The following is a 17112-nucleotide window of genomic DNA, read 5'->3' on the forward strand; positions in this document are numbered from 1 at the left end:
GCTCCTAGTTATCCATTTAAATAATATAATGAACATCCTTCGATGAACTACTCTACATAAGAAAAACTATGAGTGTTACAGACAATTGACTCTATGTCCCTTATGCCCAGAACTAAGAGGTTAGAACTTTTTAAAAGGGCATCTGTTGTGCTAAATCAGATTCATCGAGAACTTTGGTTTATAACATAATCTCATCATTGGTCCTAATTCGGCCTCCTCTGACTGTATTTCATACTTTTATATTCACGCACTGAGTACCCTAAATAGGCTGCCCCCACAAAGAAAGGAGCTTGAATTATTACTTACATTGACCCAAAAGAGTCTTGATCATTACAGAAAATCAGGTCGAGTGCATCCCTTCTGAGTGGAAAACAGATAGGGGTAAAAGGAAAATGAATATGCATTCTTTTAAAACTTTAAAAGTTTTAAATAAAATATGTGAGGGTATCTCTTGCAAAAAAGGGAAAGAGATAAGAAACTTTCTCCATCGACTCGTTTCCCCCTTGATTTACTTGCTGTTTACATATTGATTAATGGAATTATTTATTTCTATTTTTCTTAATAAAATAAACAAATTAGAATTCACCACTGACCCAGACCAAGAACACCAACTCTTCCTGTCCTCTGTATAAATAACCTTTATCAAAGAGATAACTTGTTTATTTATTAATAAACCTCAGCGTTCCAGGATTACATGAAAAATAATATAATTCGACTATTGTACTGACTGGACACAACCTAATTCTCGGTGCGCAACACATTCTCGTGCCTGGTCTTTTCAAATTTTGTCTGCAAATGCATGATCGAGCCAGGCACCAAGGACAAGACCGTGTGTGCTGCTGACATAGGCCTGTGGGCTTCTTACCCCAAGACTCACCAGCCAAAGCCACCATCCCCGGGGACCATTTTGGGGACTACAAGGCAAATGTTAAACAGAATGAAACATCTCAGATTTCAACGTTGCTCTAATACCCTAACACAGACAAGGTAGGCAGGTTTCAATTCATCTTAAACTTTGGACATCTGCTACAATTGGCAAAAAATAAAAAATAAAAACCTTCTTTTTTAATCAGGTTAATCGAATGATTAATTTTACATTAAAAATGGATGCTTTTGAATTCAACACCTGAATGAAGAACAAGAGCTGCCTGTGAGACATATGGGTCTCGATGCTTCCATGGGCACATATAACTACCGAAATCCTCGCGCCTCACTGGTGCAGAATCAGATTCATCTAAACACTTATTTCAAGGCAATTTCACACCAATGAACGATGCTTAATTCTACTTTATTCATTCATGCATCCATAATTAATTTGGACAACCAGTCATTCTTTTGAAAGAAATGGAACAATATTTAAACTCTCAGAAACGCAGACGAGAAACGCTACTGTGTGTGCATCTGTGTTCTCACCGCCCAAAGTTTCAAGAGCCAAATTTTTGTCTTGAGAAGGTTATCTTCTGAGTGGAACTGGTTAAAATCATCACCATTATTTCAAGACACGTTCATTACTGGCCCATGCTTTGTCCCTTTGAGCTACTGTTATTATCGTATTTGCTTATTCGCTTAAGAATGAAGTCAGCATCTTTACAACAGTGCGTTCCAGTAATGGGAACGCACGAGCAGTAGTTACTCATTACCAAAGTGAAAACAGATGCTGTAACTTCATCATGCGATTTAACAAACTCTTATCGCTGGCCCTCTTTCATTTAAATAGTGCTTAATATTTTATTTAATTTTATAAGCTTTTTTTTTCTATGTAGTAATAAAATAAACAGCCAGTCGACCAAAGACATCCCAGAATGTGAATACTGACAATTCATACACCTGTGTATATGTGCTGAATGCTGAGAGATTAAAAAAACATGAATTCCAGCTCCTCAAAAGTAGACTGGTATTGACACTTGTTCATTACATATGCTAGAATTGGTCCAGGTGTGGCCACGTTTTCATTCAAGTATTCTTATTTGTTAAACCCTTCACACATCAATTCACTTGTAACAATACAATCATTATCCATGAACCACAAAAGCTCGAGACCAGGCTAACTGAATATCCCTAACAACCGCCTATAGAATCACGTCCAAAGGAGCAAAGGACTAGACTTTTTTCTGCGTTGGGCCTCAGACATCCAGACACATATTATTCATCACCCTTAACTCAGAATCACAGTCGTTATCAATGGTCCAAACACGTGACTCTTTTTCTTCTTTTATTGTCTATTGATTTACTCACAAATTTACTGCTTACTAACGAAGAAATATATGTGAATAAGAAACCCCAAGATAAGAGTCTTGAAATCCCTAATGCCCATTTATAAAATCGTTTCCCACAAATGTTAGATGTTTCTAGAATTAGCCTCAGTGTTTTATATATGGATGCCTCAACATGGTTCCTATTGATCTCGTATTCATCATTAGACTATGTTTAGCCCTCTTTCTTTAGATTTTGACCAATTTTTTTTTTTACTTTTTACATTTTTAATTAATTTTTTTGGGTGACATTGGTTAACAAACTCATCGAACAATTTTTTTTTTTTTTTTTTTTTTTTTGCCTACAGCACCTGGTCTTCCTAGGTGGTCTCCTATTCAAGTACTAACCAGGCCTGACCCCTCCTTAGCTTCCAAGATCAGATATTGGGCTTGTTCAGGGTGGCATGGCCATAGACCATGGACCGTGGCTCCCCTGGGGCGTGAACAAGGCCTTAAAGCAGTAAAGCAGACATGCTAACTGCTACACTATGAAACCACGTCCAATCACTGACCAATCATAAACCATCAAAACCAAGACAAGAACTTCGACTTTTGACTCTTACTGGTCCTCAAGCTCCTAAGACAACCACTGAGTCTGAGGCATGGCAGGATGTTAATCTGCAGGCGGGAGCGCCCATTCTGAGGAGCACAAGAAAGAGTAGAGGATACAATTTGAGAAGTTCTATCCATTGGTCCTTTGCATTCCACCATTCATTTACTCAGTCACTTACTATTTATTAATTTAGGTAATGTTTGCTTACTCTCCCTTAATATGACAACTGTCGAACTGATAACTGATACAAAACAATACACTGATTATTACTGATTGATGGCTTTGCGATCCTTATCCAAAGGGCTAATATCCTTGGGTCCACTTATTATCCATTCCAAATTATATTAACAGTATTTATTTCCTTACCACATATTTTAATAATGGGACTATGCCTCACTCTCTTGTACTTTAATCATTTAAGTATTTTTATTAATTCTTCCATTTATTCTTTTATATTAATATAATCATAAACCATGAGCCATAAATGAGAAGCACAAGATCCTTAAATATCTCTAACATCCACCTATGGGATTTCTTCCAGTAGAGGAACAGACCACATGTCCAGACACATAGGAGCCATCATCCGTGACTCATGCCACCAGTGGTCATCGCTGATCCAGATTTGGCCTTAATTTTTTAAATTTATGTCTATATGTTTTTTATTTGTAATCAAGTCATTAATAAGAAAATATATACCTAAATCACAAAACTTGAGGGTAAGATCCTTAAATATCTCTAACGCCTGTTATAGAAATTATTATTCATGGCAATACATCTTTTCGTTACCTGACCTCCATGTCACATCTACAAATTACAATGACACGTCAAATTAAGCCCATATTTATGACTGGGCCATGGTTGACCTTCAATGATAACATTTCATACTTTTAAAATAATACGGTAACCACCTTTTTTTAAAAAAAACAAAACACTGAAACCGACAAGAACTCTATTACTCACCTTGACTCTATGCTCCTAACACATAGATGTAACTATAGAGCCTGTGAACAATAAAACAATGAAAACGACTCTTACTGAACAGTGTCACCTTAAGATACATCAAAAAGGTAACATTCTTAATCCACTTATTTCTTAATGAATATCCGTGTTTTCAATTTTTATTAGTAACGCTTTTTGCTTCGTTACATATGTTCGCCATTGAAAAAGGCTCTACCTTCTTCCAATGTATCTATTTATATATTTTAATGTTTCTATCATTGATTCATTAATAATAGTAAATCCAAATCTATGAATCCAAAATAAGAGCATGATCTTAGTATGTTTCTGACTTCTGTCTACAGGAGCATTTCTAGCAGAGGGAAGAGACACTGATTATGTTTTGTGTTGAACTTCATAGTTCCACACATGTATTATTCATCATCGTGACTCACATGTCACCAGTCATCATTACTGGTCCCTGTGAGGCCCTCTGTTCCCTCATTCATATCTAAATTTGTATCAATTAAATCATTAATTCACTGATAATAGTAAAACATACATGATTTACAAAAACACAAGGACAAAATCCTTGAATATCCCTAACATCTATCAATAGAAATCTTTCCCAATACACTCTATTTTTTTCATTAAGCAATTTCAATGGTGCACATTATCAATTAATCGGAATTTCATATCATATTAATCAATTGGCAGTAGATAACTTTTTAAATTATACTTAGTACTTTTTAATAATACCAGAGATCCATAAGCAAATGACCAAAACCAAGACAAAAACTTGACTATTACACACCTTGGTGTCTTTCCGAAAACAGAGGCTTCGTTTATGGAAGAAGGCGTAAGTCAACTCAGTGCTTTGTTTCTGAAGATTATCAAGCAGAAAAGATGATGAAAAGATTGAGACTTTGTCTCTATAATCTCTAAGTGCCATACTTCATTTACATAATCATTTAGGTATTTATTAATTTATGGTAAAATTTATTTTTTCTCTTCATAAACTTCAAACTTGTAACTATCTGAGGGCAATAAAAGACTACCTATCACTGTCTACATCATCCACAGCCCATGACATAAGATACTTGGTCCATTTATCATTCATTCCAATGCATATTAATACTCATTTTATTGACTACATATTTTAATAATGAACAGTGTTTCACCCTCTTCATCTTTATTCATGTATATTTTTGCTAATTTATTCTGTCATTGATTCTTTTATTATTTTAAAAATAAAGCACTAAGGCCAAGAAAAATATCACTATATAATCCTGAAACCTATTTACAGTATTACTTAAAATCTGAGGAATAGACTTGATTCTTTTTGTGTTGGCCCTCAGAGTTCCACACTCATGTTATCAGCATCCATGACTCATATACAATCAGCTGCCATCATTAGTCCATAATTGGCCATCTTTCTATCCATTCTCATCTACATTTTTTATTGATTAATTCATTAATAAAAAAATACACATAAATTATACACATGAAAATAAGATCCTCCAATCTCCCTCACATTCATAAATAGTATCATTCGCAATGAGACTAAATCCTTTTCTTTATTTGAACATAGTTGATATACGCTGTTATATTAGTGGTATTTGTTTCTTTAGGGGTTAATCAATGTGATGCCTTATATCAATCTGATATTAAACACTGGCATGGGTGGCCTTTTTGAATCACTCAAACCAAGACAAGAGCATCGACTATTACATAGGTCTCCAGGCTCCTACTTCACAGATGCAAACGTAGAGATCATGACCGTGAAGAGCCCTTAAATAAGCTCCAGTGTGTCCATTAAAGGAGTGAAGAGCAGAGAAGAGGATTAAAAAAATTTGAGACATTCTATCCATTGATTATACCACAAATTACACCACTCATTTACATGATCAAATATGTTTTTTTCTTAATAAGTTAAATGTCAAACTTGAAACTGACTCACGGCTATAACTATTACTTACAATATTCTATTGTCTTCTCTTTAAGGACAAAATACGCTGGACAAAATACACATGGTCTATTTATTTACTGTCCATTCTGAATTAAAATAATATTTGTCCTTATACATTTCTGAGATCAGTTTAAAGGGTCAGTTCAAACAGAGACACTGAACTAGATTTCTTCCATTTTGGACCTCAGAGTTCCCAACATGTATTCATCATATATGACACATATGACATCAGTGGTTACATTGATCCAATATTGTCCTTTTTCTTCATTCATTTCTAAGAGTTTATTGATTAAATAATTATTTCACTAATAATAGTTTTTAATGCTCTACTTCACAAAAACTCAAGAAAAGCTTTTATGTCTCTATATAGAGAATTATTTTCACAATATATTTCTCATTAATTACTGTTTTTCTCATATACCTTAAGAAATATGTTAACTATATCCCATATTTATCACTGAAATAGAGTTGCATTATTGAAATATATTTTGCACTGTTTAACGAATTACCTTTAAAAACAACACGGAAACCGAAAAAATAACTTGAACTATTCCTGATATTAATCTCTGGGCTCCTATTATTTGTAGGCAACCATGGAAGATGCTTAACTCAGCTCGAGAACATCCGAGGATTACAGAGCAGAGCGGATGATAAAAAAAAAACAAAAACGAAAAACTGAGACCTAATTGTCATTGATCCTTGCTTTAAGCATTTCTTTAACTGAGTATTTAGGTATTTATTACTTTTTCTCAATATGTGTCTTTTATCTTAACAAAAGGAAAACTCAATCTTGAGACTGACCCAAAGGAATAAAACTTGATTTTTCCTTATTAGTATCTATATGATCCTTAGCCACAAAAGTGACTTCTTGATCCATTAATTTCTTAATAGAAATGAATGTTTTCAATTTTATTAATATTATCTTTTGCCTCACTACATACATTCATAATTGGACAATGCTTCGCTCGAGTTTTCTTATTACATTTATTTATATTAGTTTAATATGTCTATCATTATTCCATTAATAAACACAAATCTATGTCTATAAAATCAATACGAGAATATAATTTTTATATATTTATGATGTCTCATTATAGAAACGATTTCGACAGAGGAATCTGTCACTTAATATTTATTAATTTATTAATCTGTCACTTAATATTTATAAATTTCGACAGAGAAACAAAATATCTCCACCACTAATGTGGACTGTGCTCTGGGTTGGATCTCAGGGTTTCAAGACACATATTTTCACTGACCGTGACTCCTACGCCATCAGTCGGCATCACTGGTACATGATTTGGTCTATTTTTCTTCATTCGTTACTACATTTGTATCATTTAAATCATGAATTCATTGATAAGAATAAAAATCATACGTAGTTCATAAAAACCCAAGAACAAGATTCTTGACTATCCCTAACATCAATTTACAGAATTATTTCCCACATAAGCTACAACTCTTTCATTAACAGATCTCAATCCTGCACATTATCGATTAATTAAAATGTTTCATGTCATACTTAGACATGGCTAAGACTTTATTAACCGAACGATTTTAAATAATACCATTACATTTATGCATTCATTGACGTAATGTTTCATATCAATCTAATGTTTAACAGTAGTATATTTTGCCTTTTTTGATTATATTTAATATTTTGAATAATACAGTAACAAGCTTAAACAAGCTCCTCAGGCTAAAATATTGATATTACTCACTTGGTCTCCATGCTTTTAATGCAAAGATGCAACCACAGAGCTCGTGACCTTGGAAGATGCTGAAATCATCTCTAGGGTGCTCTTTCTGAAGAGTACAGAGCAGAGCAATAAAATAGAGACGGCACTAAACTTGACACTGCATGCACGGAAAGACCGCAATTGTTCTTGTGTTGGACCTCAGAGGTCCAGACCCGTATTATTGATCATTGTGACTCATCTGCTGGCAGTTACATATCATTGATTCAAAAGACCGCTTTCTCTTAATCTCTCTACATCGATTACTGATTAATTTATTAACTAATTACAAACCCTACTACTCAAAAAACCCCAACAAGGCCTTGAGATTCTTAGCGTGTAACTAGAATCATTCTCACAACAAAATATCTCCACCATTAATTATCTTCAGTTTTTCATATATGTATTAATCAAAACAATACTTCATATCCGTGCCCTAATTGTTACTAGGATACAGTTCACTTTCTTCGATTATATTTCACAATTTTTACTAATACAGTGAATATCTTTAAGCAAAACACCAGAATCATAAGAACTTTCCTTACTACTCACACTGGTGCTCCAGGCTCCTCAAACACAGATGCGATCCTGAGACTCGTGGTCCAGCAGGAATCCTTACATCAGGTGCGTCGTGTCCATTCTGAGGAGGAAATGGCAGAGCAGGTGATAAAAAAGTGAGATATTCTCTCCACTGATTGATCGTTGCTTTTCATCGTTCACTTAGTAAGGCATTTAGGCAGTCACTAATTTGGTGTAAATATTTGTTCTCATAAGGAAAAGAACGACTTTGACCTTGCCACTGACCCAGGTTATAACAACATCGTCTATGACTTATACTATCTATGTCACCCTTAGCCAAACAGGTAACAGCCATGTACCATTTACTTCTAATTGAATGTCAAGTTTTCATAATATAGCGATAGTATTTCTTGCACAATCACATTTTTTTGCAATTGGACAATACTTTATGTATCTTTATTTATAAATTTGTTTATAGATTCTTTCATTTATCCAATTGCAATAACAGAATGGAAATGCATGAACGCTAAGACCAAAAACAAGGGCCTTGGACATTCCTGGCACGTGTCTATAAGATCCCTTCAAACGATGGGGATGCACTGCCTTTTTTTGTGTTGGACCTCAGAGTTTGACACGTATTCATCGTATATGACTCATACGCCACCAGAAGTCATCATCGATCCAATATTGTCCCTTGTCTTCTTCGTTCGTTTTAAATTATTTATTGATTAAATCATAATTTGCTCATGATAATTTCTAAACGCTACAATTCCCCAAAACCCAAGAAGAGTTACTACGTGCTTACTCTTTACAGATTATTCTCACATCGATGTGTCTATTTCATTAATTACTCTGTTTTCCATACATGGGTTAATCAATATAATCGTTTATATATCCCATATTTATCACTGAGATACAACACGCTTCCTTATATTTTATCACTTTTAATAATGCAGCGAATGACCTTACAAAAACAACACTTAACCAAGAAAATAACTTCAACTACGACTCACATTGATCTCCATCCTCCTGGTAGACAGAGGTAACCAAAGAGCTCGCGACCGTGGAAGATGCTGAAGCAGCCTGAGTGTGTCTTACCTGCAGAGTACAGAACAGAGCGGGAGATAAGAAATACTAAGGCCTCATCGACACTGCCCCTTGCTGACCATGTTTCACAGACTCAGTATCGAGATACTTCTTCCTCTATTTTAATAAAGACCGACCCGGAACAACGGAATAGATTCTTATTACTCAATGTCTATGTAATTATTAACCAAAGAGGAGATACCTTGATATGCTTATTTCTTGTTAATAATATCTTTTGCCTCGCCGCATATATTCATATCTTTATACACTGCTTCACCCCATTCCTTAATTTTAAATATTTCTTGAATACTTCTATTATTATTCCACTAATTATAACATACCCGTGTCTATGAACTCGATACAAAATATGATCTTCGTATTGATTTGTTTTGATCCTGAAATCTCTCAATAGAAACAATTTGTTTATGAAGATGAGTAGAATTTTTTTCCCTAACCCAATATTTTTATAATTGGACAAATTTCACTCCCTTCATATTTATTCATTTGTATACTTATCAATTATTTTATTGATCCAATTATAAAAACAGAAAAAAATGCACGAACATTAAAACCAAAAACAAGACCCTTCTGTATTCCTGACTTCTGTTTATAGTATGATCACTTCCTACAGGGAAAACGGGACCTGATCCCATTTCTGTTGAACCTCAGAAAGAAAATATTCCTAACACTTGTCTGCTGTATCAAATGTAACAGAGAGTACACACTAGATATTGTGTTGGACCTTAGAATTCCAGACACATATTATTCATCGTCTTTTGCCACCAGCTGTCATCACTGGTCCAATAGAAGTCCACTTTTTCCTCACTCATTTCCAAATCTGTATAAATTAATTCATTTATTCAGTGATAATAAAATAAATACAAAATTTATAAAAACTCAAGAACGTGATATTTGAATATTCTTAACTTCTATCTGTAGAATCATTGCCAACATAGATTATAGGTCAATCTCGATTTTATGTATTATCGATTAATCAAGATAATGTTTTACGTTATATTTATCATTGGGTAATAGGCAATGTTTTTATTATATGTATTACTTTTTAATAATACCATGAATATCTTTAAACAATGATCCAAATCAAAACAAGACCAATAATGTTTTATGTTATATTTCTCATTGGGCAACAGGTAACATTTTTATTATTTTTATTGCTTTTTAACAATACCGTGAATATCTTTAAATGATGCTCCAAACCAAAATAAGACTTTTGACTTTTACTCACTTCAGTCTTACTTAACATGAAGACAACATAATAATCTTGATCAAGGCAGTAGATAAAATTAACTTGGTTCTCTAAGTTAGGCAAGGCTTCTGTAATTCAGCTTTATTTTATATGAATTTCATCATTGATATTTCATTGATCCAATTATAATAAAGAATGAAAATCCATAAAGAGAAAGATGACATTTCCTTTCACAGTTCCAGGTACATATTACTCTTCATCATCCATGACTCATACGCCAGCACTTATCATCATTAATCCAGAAAAGCCCACTTTCTCTTCCTTCATTTCCACATTGTTTATTGATTAATTCATCAACACACTAATTATAATTTTAAAAATATGACTCACAAAAGCTCAACAAGATCTTGAGATCTCCAATGTGCATCAAGAATCATTCCTACATCAACATCTGTCATTATCCTCAGTTTTTTCATATGCTTTGCCCAATATAATGCTTCCTATTAGTCTCATAATTGTTACTAGGATACGGTTCACTTTCTTCGATTATATTTCACACTTTGTATTAATACAGTGAATATCCTAAAACAAAACACCAGAACCAAGAAAAGAACTTTGATCATTACTCACGTTGGTCTTGTGGCTCCTCAAACAGACATGCAAGCCCAGAGTCTGTCCTCTCCATCAAGGAAGAATCCTCAAATCAGCGCCAGTGTGTCCATCCTGACGAGCATAAAGCAGAGAAGATGATAAAAATAGTTGAGACATCCTCTCCATAGATCCTTGCTTTTCACATTTCATTTATTCGGCAGTTAGGGCACTCACTAATTAGGCATATTTTTTCCCTTAAGAAAAAGAGCAATGTTGATCTTGCAAACTGACCCAGAGTCTGAATACTGCCTGTGACTTACACTGTCTATGTCATCCTTAGCCATACAGGTGACGGTCATGTACCACTTATTTCTAATTGAACTTCAGGGTTTTTATAACATAGCAATAGTATTTGCGTGTCACCACTTATTTTTATAATTGGACAACACTACATTCATCCCTATTTGTTTACGTATTTATAGAGTTTCATACATATCCAATCGTGATAATAGAATGATAATGCATGAACGGTAAGCCAAAATCAAGATCCTTGTGCATTCGTGACATGTGTCTATAGGATCCCTTCAAACAATGGGGATGGACTAGATTAATTTTATGTTGGACCTCAGAGTTTGACACGTATTCATCGTATATGACTCATACGCCACCAGAAGTCATCATCGATCCAATATTGTCCCTCTTTTTCTTTAGTCATTGCTATTTGTCTATTGATTAAATCATTAATTTACTAATAATTTCCGATTGCCATGATAAGCGAAATCCCTAAAAGAGCCTTTATATCCTATCCCGTAGATTACTTTCATATCGATGTATCTCTTTCATTAATTAGCCTCAGTTTTCCACTGAATTAATCAATGTGTTTCATATATCCCATATTTATCACTAAGATATAGTCGTCTTCTTAAATTATATTTCTAATTGAACTTCAGGGTTTTTATAATATAGCAATAGTATTTAGTGAATTATCTTTTAAAAAACCACGAAACCAAGAAATGAATTTTTACTATTACTCACATTAACCTTCGCTATCTTCTCATATAGAAGAATCACAGAGCTCATGACCACGGAAGACGCTCTCTTTGGCTCAAGTGTTTCCATTCTCAGGAGCACAGGGAAAGCAAGTGATTGAAAAAGAAAAAAGACCTAGTCACCGCTGATCCTTGCTTTTCACTTTTCATATATTCAATATCAATTTAGTTTTCTTAATATCTATGTATCTATCCATCTATCCATCCATCCATCCATTCATCTATCCATCTATCTGTCTATTGTACAAAAGGAAAAACGCAATCTTCAGTACCAAGAAGAATAAAATCGACTCTTCCTTATCAGAGTATATATGACCTCAGTCAAAGAGGTGAGAGCCTTAACCACTAATGTCTGAAGGGGCATCGCCACACATTTATAATAGTTGGACAATGCTTCCCCCCTCTTATTTTTCAAATATTTATTTATATTTGTTGATGGTTCCATCATTATACCATTAACAATAACAGATCTACATTTGTGAAATTCATATAAGAATATGAACATCATATATTCTTGATATCTCTCTATAGAAACAGTTCCAACAGAGAGATTTGACCTATGTTCTGTGCTGGACCTCAGAGTTTCAGACCTATAGTTTTCAGGAGCCAAGGCTCAGACAAGACCAATCATCATCATTGCTTCAGGTTTGGTACTCATTATATTCATTAACGTTCCTACGTTTTTACTGATTAACTCATTGGTTAACTAAAAACAACAAAATAAATGCCGATTAAAACAAGATCTTTAAATATCTCTAACATTTCTCTATAGAATTATTTACTGCTGACTATAAATCTTTCATTAATTAACTTCGATGTCATCCTGTGTAGATTAATTAATATAATGCTCCATATTAACCCCAAATTTACTACTTAGCCATGGTTACGGTGTTTGACTTTATATGACACTTTTAATAATGCAGGGAAACCTTTTTTAAAAACCACTAAACCAAAAAAACAACTTTTGACTATCACTCACATTGGTATCCATGCTTTTAATGCATAGACGTGACCATGGAGTTCCTGTCTGTGGAAGACCCTGAAGTCACCCAAATGTGGCCATCTTAAGAAGTACAAGAGAGAACAATGACAAAAAAAAGGTTGAGACATTATGTCATTGGTCATCGCATTCTGCCTTTCACTTAGTCATTTACAGAATCAATGTATTAGGATAATACATATTTTAATTTCTCATAAGTAAACAATATTGATCTAACCACTGACAGATAACATGAATATTGACTACCACTTATAAATAACTATGATATCCTTAGTCAAAGAATAACAATCTGCATCATGTAATCCCTTAGAGATGTCAGTTTGAAATATACATTAATATTATTTCTTGCCTAACCACATACTTTTATAATTAGACAAGATTTCGCCACCTTTATATTTATTTTATGTTTGTTTATCGATTATTTTATTGATCCAATTATAAAAATAGACTAGATTTCTTTTATATTGGACCTCAGAGTTACAGAGACGTATTCACCGTATGGGACTCATATGCCACCAATAGTCATCATCAATCCCTTGTTTTCTTCATTGATTTCTAATTGTTTATTGACTAATTCATTAGTTCACTAATAATTTAAAATATTATCATTCACAAAAAGCCAAGAAGAGTCATGATACTTCTAATCACTCTCACATCAATGTATCTCTTTCATTAATTATCTTAAATTTCACTTATGGTAATCAATATATCGATGTCTCATTAATTCAATAGTTAGTACTGGGCTATAGTTGGCAAATTTTGACTCTCGATGGCACTTTTTAAAAATATATTGAATATCCTAAAAAAATATTGTTGCAACCAAGACAAGAACTTTGACTACTACTCACAGTGTACTCCCAACACAGAGATACAATCACAGGGCCACCACTGAGATGCTTACAGCAGCTTGAGTGTGTCTGTTCTGAGAAGCACAAAGCATAGGTGATAAAAAAAAAAGTTAAGACCATTGATCCTTGCTTTCCATGCTTCACTTACTTACTAATTTAGGTATTTATAGAGTTTTCATGATGTAAATATATTTTTCTCTTAATCAAAGTAGCAACCTCAAATTTGAGAGTGACCCAAAGACTCATCCATAGCCAAGTATATCTAACATTTTGGTTCCATTTATTTCTTAATGATTATCAGTATTTTCAATTTTATTAGTATTTCTTGCCTGACCATATGTTTATAATTGGATAATACTTTATCCTTTTTCCTTTACCTTTTTTTTACATGTTTTTACTGATTCCACTATTGATCCATTAATACTAACAAATCTATATTCACAAGCTAAAAATAAGGATATAATCTTCGTATATTTCTAACACCCATCTAGAGGACCAAATCAGTGAAGGAATAGACTATTTATCACGATGGACCTCAGATATCCAGACATGCATTATTCATCGTCTACGACTTATCCATCACCAGTGTCATCATTGGTCCATTGGAGGCCCACATGTTCTTCATTTATCAGTTAAATCATTAGTTCGTTGAAAATAATAAAATAAATATATGATTCTAAAACACTGAAGAATAAGATTCTTAAATATCTTTAACTTCTGTAGAATCTTTGCCAACGTAGGCTACATCTTTCTTTAATCGATCTCAATGTTACCTATTACGTTAATCAATACAACGTTTATGTCATATTGATCACTAGGCCATAGTTAACTCATTAATTATATTTGTTGTTTTTTAACCATACTGCGAATATGCTTAAATAATGGCCCAAAACACAAGATTCTGACTACTACTCACCTAGATCTCTTTCCTGAGAGAAAGGGAACGTGACCAGCTTGATAACAATAGATGAAATCGGATCAAACATCTGTTCTGCAGAGTATGAAACAAGGAAGGTAATAAACAGGTTGAGACTTTCCACTGATTCACATGCTCTGCCACCATTTGGCATTTATTAACTAACAGAAATATTTTATTATTTTTATCTTAAAAATAAACTTGAAACATGCATCCGAATCAGGCAAAAACCGACTGCTACATTCCATTGTCTATGTCAATCTTGGTCAAGGGTGAAATACACGTGGTCTTTCTCTACCCATCTTAAAATATAACGATATTCTTTTACCTTACTATATTTTACCAAAGAACAATACTTTAATCTCTTCACCTTTATACATGTATACATTTATTTTTCTACCATTAACACTTTTATAAGTTAATTATTAAAATTCATGAACACAAAATCCTTATATATTACTAACATCTGTACATAAGATCCCTTTACATGTAAGACCAGATTACTTTTCTATCACACCTCAGAGTTCCAGAAATATGATATTCATTGTATGTGACTCATAGGCCACCAGTCGTCATCACTGGTCTATGATTGTCCCTCTTTCATTTTCTCACAAATGTTTACTTATAAATTAGTTCATAAATAAAGAAATACATATAAATAAAAAAATAAGAGTTCAACATTGCAACATCCGTCTCTACAATATTACAGAGCGACTAAATCTGTTTCATTAGCTGACTCAGTGCTGCATTTATGGATTAGTCAACATAATGCTTCATGTCTATCTGATATTAAATTTGTCATCTTTCACCTGCTTTGATTATATTTAATGCCTTTCGATAATACAGTGATTAGCCTTAACAAAGCACTCAAATCAACACAACAATGACCGTTACTAACATTGGTGTCATGTTCCTGCAACACAGGTGCAACCAGAGCTCGTGACCTTGGAAGATGCTTAAATCAGCTCAAGTGCATCCATTCTGAAGAGCACAGAGCAGAGCAGATGATATAACATGAGACACTCTTTGCATGAAGAGAAAGACCACATAGCTTTTGTGTTGGACACATTCCAGACACGTATTCATTGTCTATGACTCATATGCTACCAGTAATCACTATCGATCCGATATCGCCCCTAGTTTTCTTCACTGATTTCTAATTGTTTACTGACTAATTCATTACTGCTTCACAGTGACTCCGTATTTCTCAGTGGGCTCTTTCTTTCATTGATTACATTTTACACTTTTGAACAACACAGTGAGTAGCCTTAAACAAGGTATTAAAAACTAAGAGCAACACTGGACTGTTACTCACATGGTCCCCATGCTCCCGACACATGAATGTCACCAGAGAGCTCATGAACATGGAAGAATCCTTAAATCAGCTCGAGCTCGTCCATTCTAAGGAGCGCAAAGCAGAAAAGATGATAAAACGTGTCACACCCACCTCCACTGACCCTTGCTTCCCACATTTCATGTGTTCATTGAGACATTTATTAATTTTCCATAATGTAGTATTTTTCTCTTAACAAAAGAAAACCTTCATCTTGAGACTGACCCAGAATAATAGTGAGTCTTACGTTCTCAGTGTCTACATGATTCTTAGGCAAAATGCTTGTTGCATTTATTGCTCAATAAGTATGATTTCAATTTTATTAAAAATGTTTCTTGCCTCACTACATATGCTTCTAGTCGGACAAAGCTTCACTCTCTTCTCTTTGGCTGTTTATTACATTTTTAATTGTTCGATTACTGATTCATCAATGACAATAAATCTAAATCTATGAACCTAAAATAAGAATATGATCTTTGTAAAGTCCTATCTTTGTAAAGAGAGACTAGAATCTGTTTTTTGTGGACCCGAGAGTTACAGACATTTAGTATTCACTGCATGTCACTCCTATGTCACCAGTCATGATCACTGGTGCATTTTGGGGTCTTTTTTCTTCACTCGTTTCTACATTTGTAACGAATAAATCATTGATTCATTGATAATAAAAAAATATGATTCAAAAAATCACAAGAAAAAGACCCTTGAATAAACTTAGCTTTTGTCTATAGAATCATGTACCACATAGATTATACCTTTTTCATTAACTGACCTCGACATTGCACGTTATCCGCTAATCAATATATTTCATGTCATATGTGTCACTGTGCCATAGTTAATTTTTAAATTACATTTATTATTTCTTAATAATGTTGTGAATGCTGTTTTAAAGAAATCAACCAAACCAAGATAAGATCTTTGGCTAGTTTTCACCTTGGTCCCTTGTCGAACACAAAGGTAACATAACGATCTTAATCACAGCAGATGTTAAAATCGCTCAGTGCATTCACTGCGAAAAGTATGAGCAGACAATACGATAAAAGATGGAGATGTTTTCTCCATTGTACCATATTTTCCGCTATTCATTTAGTCATTTGGGCATTTATTAATTTACAGTAAC

At 33.7% G+C, this 17112-nt stretch overlaps 1 long non-coding RNA gene, 11 other non-coding genes and 6 pseudogenes across 24 annotated transcripts in view; all 18 read right to left on the minus strand.

Moving 5' to 3' along the window:
* Positions 1 to 305: 305 nt before the first annotated feature.
* The window catches only part of LOC111746161, a 33851-nt gene continuing 17044 nt past the window's right edge, over positions 306 to 17112 (minus strand). For 9 of the 13 annotated variants that reach the window (XR_002782978.1, XR_002782979.1, XR_002782981.1 and 6 more), the window contains 10 exons: positions 14663 to 14737; positions 13747 to 13820; positions 11885 to 12961; positions 10889 to 10981; positions 8979 to 9063; positions 7999 to 8086; positions 7432 to 7516; positions 4556 to 4624; positions 3766 to 3806; positions 306 to 360 (listed from right to left, as the gene is read on the minus strand). This is a non-coding gene — a long non-coding RNA (uncharacterized LOC111746161). Of the gene's footprint in view, positions 361 to 2950; positions 3807 to 4555; positions 4625 to 7431; positions 7517 to 7998; positions 8087 to 8978; positions 9064 to 10888; positions 10982 to 11884; positions 12962 to 13746; positions 13821 to 14662; positions 14738 to 15977; positions 16064 to 17112 lie in introns of those variants that run through there. The other 4 variants (XR_002782974.1, XR_002782972.1, XR_002782976.1 and 1 more) reach the window with 4 other exon arrangements.
* LOC111746198 lies at positions 2117 to 2189 on the minus strand. The gene has a single exon (XR_002783007.1). It is a non-coding gene; the product is annotated as a small nucleolar RNA SNORD113/SNORD114 family (small nucleolar RNA).
* On the minus strand, positions 3354 to 3424 carry LOC111746203 (annotated as a pseudogene).
* On the minus strand, positions 4150 to 4223 carry LOC111746197. The gene has a single exon (XR_002783006.1). It is a non-coding gene; the product is annotated as a small nucleolar RNA SNORD113/SNORD114 family (small nucleolar RNA).
* Positions 5089 to 5162, minus strand: LOC111746193. Its single transcript, XR_002783003.1, has one exon. It is a non-coding gene; the product is annotated as a small nucleolar RNA SNORD113/SNORD114 family (small nucleolar RNA).
* On the minus strand, positions 5888 to 5958 carry LOC111746189 (annotated as a pseudogene).
* LOC111746205 lies at positions 6932 to 7006 on the minus strand. The gene has a single exon (XR_002783011.1). It is a non-coding gene; the product is annotated as a small nucleolar RNA SNORD113/SNORD114 family (small nucleolar RNA).
* LOC111746212 lies at positions 7602 to 7676 on the minus strand. Its single transcript, XR_002783016.1, has one exon. It is a non-coding gene; the product is annotated as a small nucleolar RNA SNORD113/SNORD114 family (small nucleolar RNA).
* LOC111746178 lies at positions 8580 to 8649 on the minus strand (annotated as a pseudogene).
* Positions 9788 to 9854, minus strand: LOC111746191 (annotated as a pseudogene).
* Positions 10482 to 10559, minus strand: LOC111746200. Its single transcript, XR_002783008.1, has one exon. It is a non-coding gene; the product is annotated as a small nucleolar RNA SNORD113/SNORD114 family (small nucleolar RNA).
* LOC111746179 lies at positions 11468 to 11537 on the minus strand (annotated as a pseudogene).
* Positions 12468 to 12542, minus strand: LOC111746202. The gene has a single exon (XR_002783009.1). It is a non-coding gene; the product is annotated as a small nucleolar RNA SNORD113/SNORD114 family (small nucleolar RNA).
* LOC111746182 lies at positions 13363 to 13434 on the minus strand. The gene has a single exon (XR_002782995.1). It is a non-coding gene; the product is annotated as a small nucleolar RNA SNORD113/SNORD114 family (small nucleolar RNA).
* Positions 14275 to 14348, minus strand: LOC111746184. The gene has a single exon (XR_002782997.1). It is a non-coding gene; the product is annotated as a small nucleolar RNA SNORD113/SNORD114 family (small nucleolar RNA).
* LOC111746181 lies at positions 15174 to 15248 on the minus strand. The gene has a single exon (XR_002782994.1). It is a non-coding gene; the product is annotated as a small nucleolar RNA SNORD113/SNORD114 family (small nucleolar RNA).
* On the minus strand, positions 15722 to 15789 carry LOC111746199 (annotated as a pseudogene).
* LOC111746207 lies at positions 16517 to 16591 on the minus strand. Its single transcript, XR_002783013.1, has one exon. It is a non-coding gene; the product is annotated as a small nucleolar RNA SNORD113/SNORD114 family (small nucleolar RNA).

The sequence above is a fragment of the Pteropus vampyrus genome, unplaced genomic scaffold (genome assembly GCF_000151845.1).
Source record: "Pteropus vampyrus isolate Shadow unplaced genomic scaffold, Pvam_2.0 Scaffold178, whole genome shotgun sequence".
In the NCBI taxonomy this organism is placed as follows: domain Eukaryota; kingdom Metazoa; phylum Chordata; class Mammalia; order Chiroptera; family Pteropodidae; genus Pteropus; species Pteropus vampyrus.